The sequence below is a fragment of the Danio rerio genome, chromosome 14 (genome assembly GCF_049306965.1).
Source record: "Danio rerio strain Tuebingen ecotype United States chromosome 14, GRCz12tu, whole genome shotgun sequence".
NCBI lineage: Eukaryota > Metazoa > Chordata > Actinopteri > Cypriniformes > Danionidae > Danio > Danio rerio.
The window spans coordinates 33,629,268-33,650,221 of record NC_133189.1 but is presented as its reverse complement, the minus strand read 5'-3'; the positions used below and the strand labels follow the sequence as shown (position 1 = coordinate 33,650,221).

The 20,954-nt window shown below is 36.5% G+C and overlaps 1 protein-coding gene across 1 annotated transcript in view; it reads right to left on the bottom strand.

The window, feature by feature from the left end:
* tenm2a (teneurin transmembrane protein 2a) overlaps nucleotides 1-20,954 on the bottom strand; it is a 1,361,633-nt gene that overhangs the window by 605,791 nt on the left and 734,888 nt on the right. The gene's annotated exons all lie outside the window — the stretch shown is intronic.

Here is a 20,954-nt window from a genome sequence, read left to right as displayed (position 1 = left end):
TTTTAAGTTTATTCAACTTTTTTTTTTTTTTTACAGTGTAGTGCTTAAATTGTCGAGAGGGGTCTGGCTGCAGAAAAAAAAAAAAACACCCCTTTTACCAGGCTGGTTCTGATATAAAAAGCTTAAAAACCATTTATCTTACAATAAAATCTATACATTTAAATATATATATTTAAAACATAAATAATTTTTGGAAAATTTTTTTTATCAATTTTAATCAAAATCTACAAAATCAGATTAATTAAGTTTTTTTTTAAACTTAATTAATCTGACCACAGCCATATCACCCTGCAGCCCAGACCGGTTACTCACTGAAGCTAAGCAGGGCTGAGCCTGGGCTGCGTTTCCCGATAACGATTGATCTTAGCACTTAAGAGCGTTTTCTACGAGTCATTTTGCGAACGTTCGTTATTGTTTCACGTGCGTTTCCCAAAAATGCACTTAACACAATTGCACGTAGCCCAGCTTTAAGTGCAACTTAGGAGTCGCTATCCGTTTGTTAAGTGCTGAAATGTCACGCTATAGAATGGCTCGTTATTGTTGCACATGTTATAGCAATCCATATAATTCTTCTTGTACTTGTGTGAATGTATATTCAACTCGAATAACATAAAAAAAATATATTTTTGAGCCAGTTTAAAAACATAAATTAACTGGAAATGTCGTATCTGTCTTGCTCCAATCTCGCATAAAACTAATTCTAACAGTCCTTGCCAGAAATGACATCAGCATCATTTTCGATATTTATATGAAACCTTAATTAAGTAGAATTATTTATCAATTTCTTTATCAAAAATTGCTTATCTCACATCAAAATAAATAAATAAGTAAATAAATAAATAAGCTCTTACATTTATTTTTGAAAAGTTTAGCCTAATTATCCCCACCTGATGTGCATTTGCTAATAGGACAAAAATATAAATAAGCACATACCTAGGGGTGGAGACACTAGCAAAATGGCTGAAACCAAAAAACAAAGAAAAGTCATTTTTCAAAAAGAGGAAATTAATATTATTTTAGAGGAGGTGGAGCTACAAAAACATATAATTTTCAGCAGGTTTAAGGGCAGTCACACAAATAAAGAAAAACAAAAAATGTGGGACGATATTGCTACAAAACTTACTGCAACAAGGGGGATTAAAAGATCAGGGAATGAGGTCAGGAAGAATTATTATTTGTATATTGAATTGTGTAATGTGTAGAAAATATAAATGAATAGAGATATACGTACAAATAAAATGAATAATGACTTTGAAGAGAAGTAAATTGTAGGTGCAATTTGCCGGTTGTCCAGCAGGTGCCCTCATAACTCTGTCTCCTTACGATGCACTTAAGGCTTTACGATTACTCCAGAGCACTCGTAGATCCACTAAGATTTTCAAGTGCTACTTAAGTTACGATGCTTTTGGGAAACAGACCGTAATATTAAGATCAGTCGTACGATCATTTCTACGAACTTCTTAGGCTTACGATGCTTTTGGGAAACGCAGCCCTGGTTAGTACCTGGATGGGAGACCACTAGAGAACACCAGGTTGCTGTTGGAAGTGGTGTTAGTGAGGCCATCAGGGGGCGCTCAACCTGAGGTCTATGTGAGTCCTAATGCCCCAGTAAAAGTGAAGGGGACACTACACTGTCAGTAGGCGCTGTCTTTCGGATGAGACGTTAAACCGAGGTCCTGACTCTCCGTGGTCATTAAAAATCCCATGGCACTTCTCATGAAAGAGCAGGGGTGTAACCCCGGTGTCCTGGCCAAAGTCCCTCTATCGGCCCATACGATCATGGCCTCCCAATCATCCCCTTCCACCGAATTGGCTGTATCACTGTTTCTCCACTCCACCAATAGCTGGTGTGTGGTGGGTGCACTGGCGCCGTTGTCCTGTGGCAGCCGTCGCATCATCCAAGTGGATGCTGCACACTGGTGGTGGTGTGGAGAGACCCCCCTCATGATTGTGAAGCGCTGGGTGTATAAAATATATAATATTTTAATTATTAACAATTCTTAGCTGTTATTAATTAATTCAATAAATTCATTGCTTTCTTATTTTATTTTCTTATTTTTACTTTTATTTATGTATTTATTTTGAATTGATCAATTCAATAATGTCATTGCTTTCGTATTTTATGTATTGTATACATTTTTTATCAAATAAATGTAGCCTTGTAGAGCACAAACTTCAACCAAGATCCTATTTCAAAAAACGTTGATTGGTAAAACTTTTGCACAGCACAGTTATCATATCCTCATCACATATGACGAACTCAAACCATACATAACACACCTATAAATTACATGCGCTTTTACCCAGTTAAATGCATTAGTCAATTCAATACCGTTAAATGGATCCTGTAGAAACAGGCACTCCAACAAACACACAAAAAGCTCATCTCAAAGGAAAAGTTGAAAGCAAACATAACTAATAGCGAAAATAGTGCACCATCACACCTCTTTAAAGAAGTGCAATCCTTTCTCCAGCTCCCAAGGAAATTACAAAAAATTACAGCCCTCAATACGTGTAATACTACTATGCCTTCTGTGAATGAATGACTATTTCTCTAAGAGCCAAATGTGTGTATGAGAAATAATAAAGTACGTTTGTAAAGTTGACAGATTACAGACAGCTCCAGAGAAAAAGACTTAAAAAAGCAGGAGAAATAAAATTAAATAAAAAGGAAGAGAGACGCTGGAGTGAATCTGCACACTTTATGCCTACCGGATGAACAGAAAAAAAAATGATGCAAAGAGCGTCTGACCTATTTATGAAACTGGCAAGAGAGCAGCAAAGAAACATCAAAATACTTCAAAGGCTTCTTTTTAATGCCTCGTTGTGAAAACACATGCGGAAAACGTCTGCATATACGCATGCCATCTCTCTAATGTTAGTAAACAGTCTGCATTTCAAAGCCGTTTGGGCAATGTGTTGTGAAATAAGATGAAAAAGTGTGAGGGTGACATGAAAGATGGACAGAGTGACAGGTGTCAGGATCACCAGGAGGAAACCCGTAGGATGAGCATTATGAATAAGAATTATGCATTACCAGATTGCAGAAGATATAGCAATCTGTCACCAAGGACAGTCAATTTTGCCCTCTATAAAACTTCAAATTTGCTTTAAAGTTGTAAACCCTAATTAAAAACAATTGAAGCAAACAAAGAAAGAAACAAAAGAACTAATAAATATATAGCACCACAATATAGTCAAATACATTCAATCAATCAATAAAACATGTAACATTTTTTAAATTGTAACAACCCTGGTCTAGGGTCAAGGACATAAAATGAAAGAACCCTAGACAAATAAAATTACTTTTATAAACCCTTGGAGCCGGGTCCATTTAAAAAAAAAAAAGTGGTCTTTTTTTTTTGCCTTTTTCTTTTTAAACACCCAAAACGTAAAGCCAAATTCCTTGAAGAGGACCTACAGAAAAATTATAAACAAAAATATTATATATATATATATATATATATATATATATATATATATATATATATATATATATATATATATATATATATATATATATATATATATATATATATATAAAGAAAAAGTAAATAAAGAAAGAAAACACCCATGAAATTATTTTATACAAACTAACGAATAATAATAATAATAATAAAAAATTCAAATGAAATAATTAAAAAGCAAAATGAGAGGTTATTGAATGAATTAATGAATGAATGGATAATAAACAAAAAATAAATTAATAGATAAACTGTTCTTAAAGAAAGAAAGAAACCATAAAAATGATTTTATACAAATAAATCAATAAACAAATGAAAGAAAACATTATAAAATAAAATATATCTACAAAGTAAAATGATGTGTTATAAAATGAATAAATAACAAACAAAAAAATAAAATAGATAGATAGATAGATAGATAGATAGATAGATAGATAGATAGATAGATAGATAGATAGATAGATAGATAGATAGATAGATAGATAGATAGATAGATAGATAGATAGATAGATAGAGGTGATACAGGGTGATATGATAACTGCTGTCAAAAAGAACCATCTAATTATCTAGTTAGTCAGGAGGGGGGCATCTGATCATAAAACAAGCTGCCATTTATTTTTGTTCATGACATTTAGGAGTGGGTAAAACTCAAATCAATAATAGCACAGCAGAAAACTGCATGCAGAAAAGCAGCCATAAAGACACATTTATAGCAGAAAGAACTGCAGCTGTGAATTTGACAGTAAAACAAATAACAGTTGAACACACCCTAGTATCACTTTAAACATGCATGGTGAATTTTTTTATATAGTTTAGCATGCATGAAGACATAATTTATAACACAGTTTTATAATGAATGAAAACTAAAACATACTTTTTTTATTAGCAATCTCTATTTATCTAAAAAATAAATAAATATGGTTAAAAGTACAGTACAATAAAAACTAGAGAAACTATTAATAATACGTTTTTAAAATGTGAAATTTAACAAGATATGGCAAATGATCAGCTCCCAGACTTTAAATAGAAATATCTGACAGCGGAGCAGTACCTTGGACAGCTCCTGTCACAGTGTGGGTGGTGTGATTCAGCACCTTGGACAGCGACGCCAGCCTGAAAAGCACAATGTGTCCGAGTTTCAGTCTTACAAGGGTGACTGAGCCTAAAAGCAGAGTTTAGTCAAGATATATATTGCAACGACCTCTTTAGCTTCAAAAGCCTCTCCAATTGAGGACAAAGCAAGACTCTTTAGCCAGCTGAACTGACCCCCATTATAAGGTCTGGAGACACACTTTCTTTTGTCTGGGTCACGACTGCTCTGTGTGCATTCGCTGTTGAGTTTTGTTGTTGTGGCAACTAGAGCAAGTTAAAATGTGTCTATTAGTCACAAACAAATAACGGGAAAAAAGTGTTTGAAAACATAAGATGGTCGTGTGTCTGTGTTTATAGCAAAAGATTCTGCTTAAGACTAAATAACAGATGCTCTTAACTACTAACTCCATGTATCTGTCTCGATACCAAATTTCAACTTGCTGTGGGATTTCTCTGGTGGGTGCTTGCTTTATTTACATGCAGATAGAGTTGTATCATTGCTCGTTGGCACACAGACTAACAGAACAGACGTTAGGCAGCTCATTACTCTTCAGTCACACTGATTTGGAAACAAAGAGTAACTTTCCAAATGCCTAACGACTAAAATATGACTAAAACATCATCTCTTTCCCATATAAAGATATGTTGTGAATGGCATTTATCTCATTGTTATTTTGTCACCTAGAGGAAAGACGAAGCAAGAGAGAATATGTTCTGGAGCGAAAGATCACAGCATGAATGCTGATGATCATTATTCGTATAAATCTGACCACTTACATTAAATTAGGGCTTAAAATAAATGCATTAAGATGCCTGCTTCCTTCTCCTAATGGCTTCCATGAATACATAATTAGGTACAATATTTCTCGCGCGAGATGAAATATAAGAAGCAAATTTCAATGCAATTAGGAAGCTTACATGCGATTTTGGAGTTGGAGGTGAATGTGCAGGCGGGTAAAATATCCCCGAGATATGAAAATGTGGGCCCGCTTTTGTCGGGTTTGTGAGTCTTGGCAAGAATAGAAAATGGGTGAACCTGTTTCATGCCTCGCTAATTCCTTTCATCTTTAGAGACACTACAGAAGAGATAAAAAAAAAATGAAGGATGATGAGTGCTGGCAATAAAAGAGTCACATTTCACAGGCCCAGGACTGCACCACACACAATTGTGCCTTCAAAACTGAGGAGTTTCAAATAAAAACTAGCTGCTCATCTAAATGAGACACTCTTGGTGATTTCTGTCACTTAGTGCAAATGAGATATAAAAGGGAGTTTCGCTTTCTGCATTAGATAAAAATGTGGGGCTTTTATTAAAGAGATTCACTGACAGTCAACCAACAATAATACCCAATAATGCAATGAGCTCATATAGATGCACTCCTGTGCTAACTTATCAAGAACAGGTTTAAAGAATAGTTGTTCAAGAATCATTGCTGTAAGTCAATAATGTGTATCTGTTAGTTTTAATGCTACAACTCTTTAAAATGTTTAAAAATAAAAAGTACAATTCAAATTTGCCTGGTGTTTTTTTTTTTTTTTTTATTCACAACTGTGGAAGAATACCTTGTGTGTATATTTGGACCTGATAGTGATTATAAATAACAAGCTTTACTGGTATGAATGTTAATAGTAGCCTGCTTTGGTAAATTTACATTGAAGCATTTAATCATATAATGAATATACTAACTGCTTTTCAGGTGGTGGGGCAGTCTGACATGGTGTACAACTTAAGTACTTAGAATTATTTAACAACGTCATCACTGTCATAACTGTCAAGGCAAACGAACTGGAAACTTAATTTTGATTTATTTGTGTTTCAAGTGACGTGACAGGTGCAGGTGTCGATTGTAAATGACGTCACTTGCATAGGAAGTGTGGATGCCAGAGCGTGCAAGCCTGAAGATGCAAGTGCAACTCTGCTGCCAGACCCCTCTCAAATGTACAGTTCTTAATACAGAGTCTGGGATCTCTTTGCAAAAAAATACTTCAGCAATGTTATGTATCATGAAGGTGATCAAGCTGCGGTACTGCTGAGGTGTTATGGAAGCTCAGGTAGCTCTGATAGTGGCCTTCGGCTCTTCTGCATTGGTGGGTATGGTATCTCGCATCCTCCTTTTCACAGTTCATCAACATACATTTTCTATGGTGTTAAGGTCAGACAAGTTTGCTGGCCATTTGAGCACAGGGATTCCATTGTCTTTAAACCAAGTACTGTATCAGTACTTTTGGCAATGTGAGCAGGTGCCACGTCTTGCTGGAAATATTAAATCAGCATCTCCTAAAAGCTGGTCAGCAGAAGGAGCATGAAGTGTTCTGAAACCTCTTGGTAGATGACTGCGCTGACATTGAACTTTTGTTTTTTACTCTAAGAACTGATGAAAGACCACTGACTTGAACTGTATGACTTACCGTGAGCACGGTTTGAACAAAAGTAAAATTCTTGAATGCGCTACTGAGAGGACAAACAAATCACCTACACCTACTGTACATCTCGGATGGCCTGAGTAAACGAACAGCACATTTGCATTTTTGGAGGAACTATATCTTTAATAGATTTATATGGCCTTATAGTTTTAGTGTACAAAACTCTCTCCGAACTGATTTTAAGCTTACCAGGGGATTTACTTTTGCAGACCAAAGTGAGAAAAGCAATATGTGCTTGACATTTATTCTTAGCAAGTTCCCCCTTAGTGTTATTTGCTATATTGCGGCATCGTTGTTGGGCAGAGCACTTCTTGCCCACTCAATAAAGATCTGTGGGCTCCCCTGACAACTTAAAACGTTGAATGCTCAAAGCAGCTGTTTGCTTTTTAAAGCATGAAGGCACATCTATAAAGACACACAATACAGTGAAGTTTTTCAAATCCATGGGAATCGTGCTCAACTCTCTCGGAAGACTGTTCAGGGAGCACTGGCGCTGGCGAAGAGAAAAAAAGAAACAAACATTAAGTTAAATGCTGGAGCCCAGTCTCACGATGCTGCCAGCCACAATCAATCCACCGCCGCGCATTTACAAAAATAGAGATGCGATCTGCGGCTTGGTTGGATCGTGGGCTGGATGAGTGTGCTGTGTTTAACCAACCCCCCCAGTGCTGGAGGAATGATGGGATTGGTGTGGACAAAGGTAGGCCATGTTGAGTTCCTGCTCCTGCTTTAGGGCTGTAGTGAGTGTGGTGGCATCAGCATGTGTGTAACGCGGCATTAAGAGGATGCTCACAGTGCCCATTTCCCCCAAGGCTGCTGTCAATGTCCAAGCCCAGTCCCTGCTCACCAAGACCCCTCCGGGCCCGTCAGCCTGTGCTCCCTCTGGTCACTCAAACAAATTTATATATATAGAACATTTTTTTCTCAATCTCATGGGTATAGGCTCAGTAATTTAACTTTTATGGCAAAGAATATGAAGAGTTCAGATGCAAAACCCTCTAAATCCATCAAACCTCTTTTCTTGTAAATGAACATTTTCTATCAGGCTCTTTTGATTAGGTTTAGAAGTTTAATTTTATAGTTAACAATAAGATTATTAGCTAGTGAATAAAATATATATTTTTAAATGTCACTTTGGACAATTTTTTGGTTTTTAACAAGGCAGATTTTATTTTGCGTCAAAACCAGCTAAGTCCACTTCTGCTTTTTTTTAGCAAAAACCTCTAAATCCACCTATTGGGACAAGACATTGTAATGAGCTAAAAAATCTGTAAAGATGCTTTTAGAAATTACTTTATCAAACATAAAACACCTAATATTAAAAATACATACATCTGTCAAGGAAGTGGCGGTTCATTCCGCTGTGGTAAACCCTGATAAACCAGGGACTAAGCAAAAGGAAAATCTGTCAAGTAAGTGCAATAATCAATACCATTAAAATTAACATTAATTACATCTTAACAATCTGTTGTCATTTCTGATATTTGGGATTTAGATTTAATGCATACACTGCAAACTTAGCTCGTTAGATTAAAATAATGTAGTGTAAATACATTGTAAAACATCAATATCTGTGTGTTGTCCATTAATATAAAAAGCTTATCAGACATATACAGTTAAAGTCAAAATTATTCGCCCCCCTTTGATTTAGGCTGTATAGAAGTGTCTTGAAAATATCTAGTAAAATATTATTTACTGTCATCATGACAAAGATAAAAGAAATGACTTATTAGAAATTAGTAATTAAAACTATTAAGTTTAGAAATGTGTTGAAAAAATCTTCTCTCCGTTAAAAAGAAATTGGGGAAAAAATAAACAGGGGGGGCTGATAATTCAGGGAGCTAATAATTCTGACTTTAACTGTAGGTAATGAAGTAATATAAGTATAGTTTCATAAATTATATTTATCTTTTAAATGTAGCTTACATTAGGTACATTAGGTAGGCCTCGTGTGCAAAAAGAAGATGTCTCTCAGACACTTTTAGAAGCTGTCATTCATTCATTCTCACCATAAACATGGTCATGGTCTCTTTTTTGTCTCTAGTTCATCCTCATAGCACCCATGTGGCATGAAAGAAAGGCATCCTCACTTCGTCTTTTAAGAAATCGTGTTGCCGTTTAATGTAGAACACATTCAAAGTAGCTTCACTCCGCAAAAAAAAGTTATGAACGTATATGCTACACTTCCGACTGTATATTGTGTTTTGTTTTTCTTATAATGCAGAGAGTTTTGAGGTAAGGGACGTTTTCATGTGCCATTTACTGACAATCGGACGGTCTCATCTATTTATCAAACTCCATCTTTTAAATTTTAATTGAAAGTGGTCTCCTCATAAAAGCCGGTTTATCAGCGTGCCGTTACATTAAAAACATATGAGTAGATTCGTGCCTTCTGATTGGGTCTCTGGACATAACGGCTTTTGCTGTCAAAGGCAAGTGGCGCTTAAAAGCTTTTGCCAATAAACTGTTATTTCGGAATGTGCTGACACTACGATTTGGATGATTTGAAGCAAAATTATTTGTTAAACATATAGTATGTGCCTAAAGCATTCACTCAATGTCATTAGCTCATTTTTAGCAGAAGTGGCGTTTTGCGGCTTTTGCGTCTGAACTCTTTATATGTTCTTTTCAATGCCTTCAAAAATAAATGATTAAACATAAAGAGCCTAATCCTTCATTGACATAATCAAAAAGGCAAGATGTTAACCCCTTCAGACTCAAATTACTGTATGTTCCAAGTTCCAGAAAAATGTAAAAGTATTCACAGTTCTTGAGACTCATATAAATAAGACCAAACTATAAAAATAAACATGCAACACCATTTAAGTACAAATATCTTTTGTTCTTCTAATGGACATCAGGTCAGAACAGTTGTACTTCCCGAACATTATACCAACATAAAGTACAAAAAAAATAAAAATAAATAAACAATTGCTGGTATGATCTTGAAATTTATTTTCAAAATCACAAACATTACCGCTGTAACATTTTTATTTCAATTTTGAGGTTTTTGTTGTAAAGGTTGCACCTTGTTTATAACACATTTTATCTTCTTCTTCCTCATCACTCCACATATGTCCACATCCGAGATATTTCCATCTGCTATACAGTATACTCAAGAACTCAAAAGATCTGTTTATTTTGCATATTAAATAGTTTCAGCAATTAATTAGTACTTTAATATAGTTTTTATATAAAAAGTTCAATTAGTATTACTGAATGATTTAATTTTTAGTAACAGATCTTGAACCCATTTTCCATCCTAAAGGACAGACATGTTTGAAAAAGTCCTGATCTAAAGCTTGCAAAAAAGGGAACTTTAATCAGTAAGTACAATCACTCTTTTTTACATACAGTCTATGAAATATTGCCAAACATGTCAATAAATCTGAATAAAAACTTTGTAAATGTGGCTTACGTCTGTGTCTGGAGTAAAGTGATGCCATGTTGCTCAGAGTTGTAGAATTTTTTTTCAAATTACAACATGCCAAGCCTTACAGCCATTTGAGTGGATGACAATCGTTTACTCATTGACTGCAGGCTTTAAATTAGATGAAATGATCGATCGATCGATCCATCTGTCTGTCTGTCTGTCTGTCTGTCTGTCTGTCTGTCTGTCTGTCTGTCTGTCTGCCTGTCTGCCTGCCTGTTATAAACATAGAAACAACAGAAGAAACAAATAAAAATACTACTTCTACAGAATCTGCAAAAAGAACTCCAGTATAATCGGGGACACGGTGACCTGGCATAAAGGACGAACTTACTGCTGAGATCTTTCAGAATTGTTCTTGAAATGTCATTCCTTAGGCCTGCATCACTGAAAGATATGAAGACTATAGTTAGCCAGATGCCAAAAGCACTCCACATCGGGTGATAATAAACACATTATCAAGGAGGAGAGAATTGCGGTCACATTGCAGGTGCTGGAAGGCATTCACAATGCATTAAATACACAGTGCAAATGCATGACTGGTGAACTAACCAATCACAATTGAATAAATTATAAAACACCCTATTTAAATGCGCCCTAACATTGTTTAAATAAATAACACTATGACAGAAAAAAGTGGCAAGACAAGTGAACAATATTGTGGCCTTCCACTGAAACTGCACATGTAATTACAAACTAAAATTGCTTTGTTTTTCTGTTGCTTTTCTGGATTAATTTGAATATTTCCCTCTGGGCTCTATGGTAATTAAAACATTGCCCATGGCAAACTCGACAGTGGGACAACATTTATTAAAAAATAAAAAAGAAACACTTCAAAATACACACAAATCTGAACCACAAAATTAAAGCAGTGATTTCAGACAGGATTTAAAAGGGGAAACATGTTTATGGTATCATTGACTTGGGAATTCAATACAGGCAAACTAAAGCCTTATTCTCAGCTTTCATATAATTGCTTAAATAACAATACTACTAATTGTGTCCAAGCAGTGAGCTTTAGTGTGTCAAAACTGCCATAATGCACACTAACAAAAACACACACAGGGGAGCTCAGGCCTTTAGACAACACACAAAATTAAAGAAGAAAGGGAAGGGGAAGTACTGTTGGAGAAGGAAAAAAATGCTTTACTCTCAGTGACCTAGTTGTCCACCTGAATTGTTTTTTTCAATAACATCCGTCAGAACAGAGTTCCAAGTAGCATCAATTTTTCAAAGGTTTATGCTAACGTGGACCTCAGCTTGTAAAATTATACAAAGAAAAAGTGCTGGGGAAAATGGAGAAGAGTCAGCCACATTTATTCAACCAACATTGATTATTTTTTATAGATTTTTCATTTTTAATACATGTTTTCTTATTTAAACATACGATACAGACCATATTTTGTTACATGATCATAAACAGAAAAAGACACAGTGTCTGATTTCATCATATCCAGTTTGGGCTACTTTTATAATTCATATTCTCAATTCAATATGTAACCGATATCTGATATCTTAGTCTAAACAGTCAAGCCTAAATACTAGCAAACAACATTTTTATTATAGTCCTTAATATTGTCTGTAACTAAACATTCAAGTAGCTACTGTTATACATAATAAAAACTGAAAAAAAAGGTTCTCTTATGACTTATAAATTGAAATACTATTACCTACAATTCTGTTGAAAAATTATTTGTTTAAACTGCCGCTATTATGGATTTGTGAAAATGATCTTCCATGCAGTGTGTAACACAGCTCTAAGTGAAGTGAAATATCCCGCTAAGGGTAAAATCTGAAAGTGCACCGTGTTTAAAACTGTTGATTCATCTATGAAACTGTTGAATCATAGTGATTCAAATGAATCGGTGGAGGTAATGAATCTTTAGTCCTGTCAGTTTGACATGGATACAGAACTGAAGCCCAGACCATTTATTGCGCACACAGACCCGGGACAATTGAAACCCCCACACACACTGTAGAAATAAAAAGAGGAAGGCAACAGATTTCGGTTGAATCATGTCGTTAAGACGCTGTGCTCTGAAGTGTTAGGGAAAGTTAGTGCTATTTTCCCTACCTAAAGATGAGGCTGTGAAGAGTCAGTGGTTAAAGTTTAAATGCATTTGTGAGCCTGCAATCCACTGCTTTTTGTCATTGCTATGGTCACTGTCAGTTGTTGATACAAACATGCGGCAGTCGAGTGTTAAAATAGTTCAGCTTTTGCCAGTGCATGGATTAATACTAAATGTCTCGAGCTGAAGGCAGTCGACCAATCGCAAAAGACTGGGTCATCGAACCAATCAGCACAGATGACCATCACACTAAAGAGGGGTTTGGGGGAAATGGTATTGCTGAATGAATCATATAGGAATCGTTGGGATAATTAGGTAAAAATAATTGCATTTTATAAGACAATTAAAGTGTTTTTTGGCCTTGCATGCATATCACTGTTGGAGACCCCAATACTAAAATATGACATTTTTTAATGCATAATAGAGGCTCTTTAAGCCTAAAATTTATAATGGGGGTCAAAAAGTCAAATTGTGTTTTTAATTTATTTATTTTTGTTTATTTATTTATTTTTTTTAAAGGGGGCAAAATGTCTTCTAATAGTATTATTCAAACAACATAATCCCGAAGCCTCTTCACGCAAGTAGATCTGCACACACACATATATACTTGTCAGCCACTTTATTAGGTATAGCTGTTCAGCAACTTGTCATGGTCTTGCTGAAGACATCTGCTATTGTTCTAACTGAGCATCAGGATGAGCAAGAAAGGGTGATTTTCATGACTAGGATTGTTTACCATCACTATTTCTGGGATTTACAAAGAATTAAAAAAAAACATTTCCATTGTGCAGCAGTTCTGTGGGTAAAATTGCAATGCTGATGTCAGAGGTCAGAGGAGACTGACCAGACTGATTTGAATCAAAAGTAACTCATACAACTACCAGCTACAACTGGTATCTGCAGAAGAACATCTCTGAATGCTCAACACATCAGATGAGCGGCAGCAGCAGAAGAACACACCAGACGTCACTCCTGTCATCTGAAAATGAAAAACCGAGGCTACAATTTATCCAGGATCAACAAAATTGGACAATATAAGATTGGAAATACATTGTCTGGTCTGATGAGTCTCGGTTTCAGCTGTAGTGCTCTGGTTTACAAATGAATTGACATAAATAGCTTGAAAATATAAACAGATTGTGGCTTGGTGGCGAAGGGTAATAGTGTGTAGTGATATTCTGTTGACACACTCTGACCCCAATACTGTCGATAGACCTTTGAGTATTGTTGTTGATGTCTCAGACATTGATCTTAGTTGATCTTAGACGCTGTGGTCATACACAGTGTCTCTATCTTGTGATTGTTAGGTCCAGCAGGATAACCTACCATGTCACCAAGCTTAGACTACCTCAGACTAGTTTCTTGAGTATGACACTAATGCCAGTAATGTCACATTGAATGACTTTAAGCCTGATTTGAAATTTGAGAAATGAGATTGGTCTGTGATTAGGGAAAAATCAGTGAGTGATCAGCACTTGGCAGTCTTTATCTGTAAACTACTCAACTACTCATTAAAGAGGCTTGACTACATGTAGCAGGCATGTTGCAGATGAAAATCCAATATCAATAGCATGCGAAAATTTCTGTACCACATGGATAACACATGAGTTCAGATGTAATTATGAGCTTTAGCCAATAAGAGAGCAAATTGGGTTGGCTGGCCATTGCATTAACACACTCAACAGAGATGTCTGTGGTTGGATGGAATGGTCATCGCATCACTCGTTTCACCCTGAATATACATGAGAGCATATGAACGCCAAAATGAATCTGCAGCTGAATCATGCTGATATATGCGCAAATTAATGCGCTGACAGATCAGCTGATTGACGCAGATTCCAAACGCTCTCTTGAAAGCTTTCAGAGCAATTATTAGCTACTGCTAGCTGTCTGGCAGTATGTCAGTAATGTAGAGTAGGACATCATCACACAAGCAGTGAATTAGCCATAGGTTCACTATTCTCAAACTGCCTCCATAGTCACCAGATCTTAATCCAATAAAGCATCAATACACCTGAGATGTAGTAAAATTGGAGATTTGCTTTAAGGACTTCCAGCCAACGTATCTGTAGCAACTGCACGATCCTGTCATATTAATATAAAGCGAAATTCTAGAGGCTAGCAGAATGTGTACCTTATTAAATGGCCATTACGTATAAACACATGCAATTGCAGATCTTTTGCAAGACCAGTTCAATCTAATGCTTGTTACAACCTTGCACAGATCACATGTGTGAATGTTCGCTAAACTTCTGTAACTACAGCAGACCTCTGTGCAGGAGCGCCAGGAGGCTCGCGTTTACATCAACATAGCTGCTGACTAATGACCACGAAAAAAATAAGCATGTGCTCTTAGCATAACCTATGGAGACTTCATTACTCAAACACTACATCACTTCAAAAGCAACACACATGAAGAGAACACACAACAAGCACAATCTGTGCAGCAGCCTGTTGATGCAGTGGCCTCTCATTAAACAATGCAGTGTCCTGTACTAGATAGAGAAGCACCATTTCATCTCAGTAGAGAGATTTGCAGACATCACAGTCATGGTGGCAGAATCACAGGGGTCATAGGAGCCACAAGGGGTACAAAACGAGGTGCCAGTAATGAGAAATCACTCTATGAGCTGCAGCCAATCAGACTGCGCCATTGAGCGTGTCAAAAGCATTGAGTTATGATTGATTTCTCTCTCAACTAGGAAGAGTAGTAGAGGCATCTGAGAGAACAGGGGGGTGTGCGTGTTATTTCTGCACTGGTAATCAAAAAACAGAGAAATACAGTCTCAAGGCTGATTGATTTTGATGTCTTTAATATCATTGATCTATGGCTCCCGTAAAACAGCTGATTTAATCCATAGATAAAGAGCTAAAAATTGACTGGATGAAATCCAGATATAGCAGGGTGGAGCTACGCATTTGGTTTACATTTCATCGCTATTTTTCTTCCACTTTATAAACAAAAAATACTACAGACATATAGACACAGACACAGACACATGACTGAAACAAGCAAAAGATTTTGCACAGACACATAGATACATATTAATTATGTAAGTACAATATAGCTGCAAGTAGCAATTAAGGGACCGAGCACTTAAGAGACAGAATGAGCAGTCCTGAGGCAGAATGAGCAAAGCAGTTCAAAGGCTAAAAACATCAAATAAACATATGCAGTCTAAAATTTTTAGCAAATTTATGATTTATTAATGATGGTTTGTAAACGATGTGTAACTCCTGAACACTAGGTAGCGCTGTTACCGAATTTATGTGTTGGGGTCATTGTGAGTTGCCAACGACAGACCTAAAGATGAATGTTAATATGTTTAAGCATTGCAGAATTACAGCGTCAGATGCACTTTGACGTCCTGCTAGCACTTTTGTCGATGCCATAAACAAAAATTAATCAATATGATTTCCATAACTTTTGGTGAGCATGGTCTGAAGATGATCAGATTCAAATCTGGCGAAAATTTAAATAAGGTTTTTGATCAAAATCAATATGGCAGACAAGAAGTTTGCCCAAATATGGCATGTTTGGTATCAAGGTTCTCGGCATGACCCAAGGAATAATTTGATATAATTCAAACCACAAGAAACCTATGCAATCAACATTTATTAGCCATTTTGTAAGATGGATAGTTAAGCGTTTCTAACGCATGACCACAAGGTGGCGCTGTTACCAAATTGATGTGTGGTGGTTAATGTGAGGCACCAATGACACAATTAAAGTTCAAAATGGCTGATGCCCAAAATGGATGACCTTTAAAAATTGGAAATCATTTGACTCTGCATGCTCTGTCAGATGTGAAGAGATCAGTTTTAGTTTTGGACAAAGGGTTAAGATATTATAAGCAAAAAAAAAATTATAATTTTCTTGTATCTCCAGGCCACTAGCAGGCAGTGCACCAAAATGTTACAGATAGCCTCAGACCATGGTTGTCATAACACACTCCAAGTTTGGTGTGAATATGTCATTGTATTACAGAGATATTACTTCAAATCCATTTTTGCAAGCTTTACCTTAGATTTGTTCCAAGTTAAATGAAAACGGTACATTAAATCAACTTGAATTCAATAACTTTTGGTCAGCATGATCTGTAGATCAATTTTAGTGAAAATTGGATAAATGGCCCATCTGGGACCTGCCTGGGTTGGCCCATGTGGGTGCCCATCTTGAACATCCCCAGTGGGTTTGCCGACCTCAGGCCCACCTAGCTTGGTCCACAGTGGGCCCATTTGGGTTGACCCATGAGGGCCCCATCTGGGTTGGCCCATCTGTGACACGCCTGGGTAGGCTCATCTAGGACCTGCCTGGGTTTGGGACCTCATTTGGTTCAAGTTATAACGATAAACATAAGGGAAACTTTGGGCAAGTGGTTGTGCTAAAAGATTTCAGTTAGATACCTCAGGTTTGCTGTGGTTCATGTTGACACTGCCCTCTATCATTGTACCAAATTACACAACTTTCCTGCATACACTTATATGGCCGGCAATCAAATGTGGCGGAAAAAACGTAATAATAATAATAATGATAATAATAATAGGAACGCTAACAAAAACAATAGGTGCGTTCGCTCCTGCACATTAAATACACATTCTGTAACATTAAAAATGGCAATCAGTTTATCTATACCTTACATTGTACTTTTATACATCAGCACATATGTTCATGCATTAAAAATCTGCTGAAAAAAGCTCTCTCTCTCTCTCTCTCACACACACACACACACACACACACACACACACACACACACACACACACACACACACACACACACAGTTGAGCCATTTTTAGTCTGGTTCATTAAAAAGCTTAAGGTGAAGTAGACGGGGACAGGAAGACTCAGAGGACCTGAGAGGGCCTCCACCATCACATCATCCAGCTGCTCGAGGGCAAGCTCTTTTTTCCTCGTAGCAAATGCAGACCCAGAGAATCTCAATGGGCCACTCAGCAGCATCTGAAAGTGAGGTCACAAGTCCAGTCCCTACAGATCCATTATACTAAAGCCTGATAAACCTCTGATAGGGTAACACGACACTTTTTGTCTGTTTTTGCTGAGTTGATGTTACAGCAGCATTACAGGTGTGAAAAATCTCCCATCCTGCAATGAAAACATCCAAAGGACTGATTGCAGAGTCGATTATAATTACTACAATAACACTCAATACCTTCTGCATTCATTGCTTAACCAAAATACAATTCCTGAGCCTGGTTTATTGTTTCTGTCAGTTTTCCTCTTCAAATGGCACCCTGCAGGCCAAATCTAGCCCGTCAATCATTTTTTTTATACAGACCTCCAATTGATTTTGATGAATTCGCTGTGCTGCCTGATACATCAGAGAGCTTTTTACACAAAACAAGCAATGAGTTCAACAGCCTCCACCAGCAGTCAATTAGTCCACCACAAAAGCTCTAGTTAGGCATTAGTCTACAAAATACAAACCAGTAGTGTTTAGCTGTAAAACTCGACAGCTTCTTAAAATATTCAAATGCATTTACGCAAAATAGGTGTTTTGTGACATAAAAAGTATGTGCATCATTTAGCAAAACATCCATTTAATTAAATCAAAATACATTTTAATTAAACCCAAGAGTCAATATTTATTAGTATTCCGAATGCACAAGCTGAAGTATTATGTTTCTGCATATATTTATTATATTATCACACAGGTAAGAATAACCGTGCATGGGTTTGCTTGTAATGTGTAACTCTTTCTGCGACTCAGAATTAATGACTCGTGTATGTTCTTGTCAGCTTGCGTGCTATTTTAATGTAAGATAGCAGCATAAGGCCCAATTTATTAAGATCAGTAAACTGACAGGTGAATGTGTCTAAAAGCTTCAGCAGAATGGATTTTGATGCCATCTTCTATTTACAGCACAGCAATACCAAATAGATCAATGCTGTCAGAGAGAGAGAAATGGATCAATCAGAAGCTTTATCAAATATGACTTACAGGTAAACAACAGAGTAATGTGTATGTGCAGGCACGTACATGTCCATGTTTACCAGGCTTAACAGTATAACCAACCGTATCTATAGCCTAAAAGCCATGCAGAGTCAGCCCAAGTGACAAAACCTTTCAGTTCCTTCTGCTATCTTATCTCTCAGGGAATGGGACCTGCTGCTTCCAGCTAACAGTTGTTCAAAGCCCTTTGTTCCTTTCCGCAGTCTATTCCCTCACCACAAAGTGCTATTCATTTCCAATCACATGACCATGTAATTGCCAATGGCCTGCTTTACACAGAGACCTATATTTGTAGGTTTCTTTCTCCAGAACCCCTGTAACAGAACTGGAATTAGCTGGGACTTAAATGTTTGTTGAACTGGAACAGTATCCATGGATTTCTAACAGTTTTGTTGCAACGTGCACATTTCTTAATACATTTCTATTACTTTCTTAACCACATTTTAATTTTCTAAATCAACTATGCTTTATGTATGTAAATTGACTTTCCGAAGATACTGTGATGCTTTTAAAACACTGTTGTTTCAGCACACTTACATGCAAAGTTTGGCTTAATTAATTCCCAAAAGAGGTGTAAATAATGTTTGCTACACATTTGGTGACTTTAAAGACAGCTGAAATGTAGGTAAACCCTTGGCACTTGATTATATGTGAACAAGAGACCAATTTCAGCCACGTCTTGCTGACAGCGAGTCACTTCAGATACTAGAGAGCATTTGATTGTTCAGAAGATCTGATGAGAAGCTGAAATTGTTGTGGCAGTGAGAGCTTAACTTAAAAAATAGAAAAAACACAGACACATTAAGAAAACATCTTCAGGGGTTTGACAGCACATGTGTTACCAATCCTCAAGCACAAACACAAACGTGCTGCAAATTGAATTATGAAATGCATCGCAAATCCTTACAACACATGCAAATTGCACATATCACAACAAAGGTTGTTTCGAGGGGATGAACTGGTAAAAGTGACAATCCCAGCTGGAATTTGCTTATTGTGCAGAGAGTAATAGTCAGTGATGTTGTAGGTGACTTGAAAGGTGAGTTTTTAGTTTATTTTAACACCCTGATTACACAATTTATTTGCCGTTTGCATATTATTAAGCTAAACAAACTAACGATTGATGGTGAAATGTTTTTGTTTTAGTAAGGTAATGATGGAAAAGACAACATAATAAAAAAACACTACGTGCTAACTTCAGTAAACTTGTTTTTTGTTGTTGTATTTTTTAGATTTAGATTTAGATGTTGTTGTATTTTTTTAGGCAACACCAAGGCTCCAAAAATACTAATTTATTAAATTAAAAAGGCTGACACAGAGCTCTTTGTGTCAGCCTTTTTAATTTAATAAGTTTGCATTTTTGGAGCCTTGGTGTTGCTGCCTTTAGTTAACATTTATTTGCACTTTTTGCGGTTTTGGCTGAACACCCAATTAAGAGAGATGTGCATGCTTTTGTACAGTTTTTTCATTGTATTTTTTAGATTGAAATGTGCATATGTTGTGAGGATTTGCAGCACATTTTCGATTTACTTTTACGTTGTAAAGCTTTGCACTACGTGCGCTGTTGGAATTGATGAAGATGTGTTCTTAATTTGGTGGGTTTTTTTTCCATTTGGATGTGTTTTCTGAAGTTGCAACATGTTAATCTCTCGGCCACTAAAATGCTTGGTGATGTTCTAAAAAAATCACAAATTAGCAACTGCTTACTCAAAAATATGCAGTCCTGCAAAAAAAAGTAAAGCCTCATTGACACCATGAGCAACAAGCATTTCAACGGAGTGTGAGTGACTTCTGGCGATCTCCGTCTGAGTGAGAAACAGCGATCATTGGCGACCAGGTAGATGTGTTGAGCGACAGGACAAAGTTGAGAATCCTTCAACTTTATGCAAATTAAGAGCAACTTTTTTCAGCAACAGCCAATAGGAGCACCAGTAGAGCTCATGTGATCCTCTCTCAGCTCACTCAGAGGGCAGTTGTATTCTCCATGCTGTGGACCTACACAGACCAGCGTTTGCAACAGGTCGCCACCCAAAGCACAGGCAGCTACAAAGTCACTTTTTGTGTGAATGAGGCATAAGGGCTCATACACACAAAATGCATTTTACCATCCTAATGCACTACTTTTCCATTGCTTTTTCAATTAAAACATGATAGACTTGCATGACACTTCTTTTGCAATGCCGTGCACATTATTTTTTTTAGATTCTGTATCAAGTTACAACAACTTAAACTTTCACACACAGCACTGATTATTAATGTCAGTACCAAAGTGGACCAACAGCTCTAAGGTGTTTTTTTTTTTTTTTTACTTGCGTGCTGCGTCTTTGATTTTCAGGTACAAAGACAAGTTCTGTGTAAATGAGCCCTAACAATGGATTTCATACTTAATTACATGTTAATTCTAGGTAAATGAACATGCATTTTCATTTGTAGTGTAATGCAATGTAATTACTAGTACATTTCTAGTAATATACAAAATAAAATGGCCTAAAAGAGCAAACC